Here is a 986-nt window from a genome sequence, read left to right as displayed (position 1 = left end):
GGGATCACCGGATCCATAGAGAATTCGGGGACGAATTCTAATAAGGGGAGGAGGATGTAATACCCCGTCTTAAAAAAAAAAAAAAAAAACCCTGATTTCGTTTTTATGGAATTTCTCGAAGAAGCCGAAGGCTAGGGAAATTATTATCCTCAAAGTTAAGGTTAGTCTGGAGTCTATTAAAAATATTTAGCTCATCAGATGGGGAACGGAAAAATATTCAGGATTGATCGCGGAACGAAAATTCACCAGAAGGGCCGAAATCGCGCAAATCGACCGAGAAGCTCGAGGTGGCTTGATCTAAGGGATCAGGACGTGGTGTCAACCATTTAACCTGCTGAGTGTCAACACAAGAAGGAGGTGTAGACGTGCATGAAGCAGTTCCATGCAGCTTGACACACAGAAGCACGTGGTGTCGCAGTACCTGCGATCTGCTCATGCGAACCGACATGCAGAGGCCCGTGTGTCGCGATGCATGAACACCAAACATGATGAAGGGCAAGTGGAGGTGGAGGTGTCTTCTGGCATGGCTATAGAGCATGCAACATGGCATGTGGACGCCCATGTGTCGCCACGCATGCGACCGGAAGCATGCAGGATGACACACATGCGATCGGGTGGCTCATTGTTATTGGCCGGCAACTTCTATATATACCCAGATACCTTGGTTCATTTTTTCTCATTCAGACACACCAAGGACACTCCAAAACGTGGCTTAGAGAGAGAGAGAGAAAGAAGTGAGATGCTTTAGAAGTATAGACATTTTCGAAGACCAATAAACTGCCGGGAAGTTCCGAAAGACTGTCCAGAAGAGAAAGAAGGTTCTTTCCAAGTTCTGATCTGTCCAGACCAGTTCATTCAAGACACTGAGGTTGTGTTTTGGGGATTAACATCACGGTACCAAGACAAAGTTTGGATGGAATAAAAAGGGTTTGGTCAACATCCAGAATCAGAAAGTCAAGCCACATCGGTTAATCACTGTGAGTCAC

The sequence above is a fragment of the Brassica oleracea genome, chromosome C7, assembly GCF_000695525.1.
Source record: "Brassica oleracea var. oleracea cultivar TO1000 chromosome C7, BOL, whole genome shotgun sequence".
NCBI lineage: Eukaryota > Viridiplantae > Streptophyta > Magnoliopsida > Brassicales > Brassicaceae > Brassica > Brassica oleracea.
The sequence above is the reverse complement of the archived record's forward strand: the minus strand, read 5'-3'. Positions refer to the sequence as shown.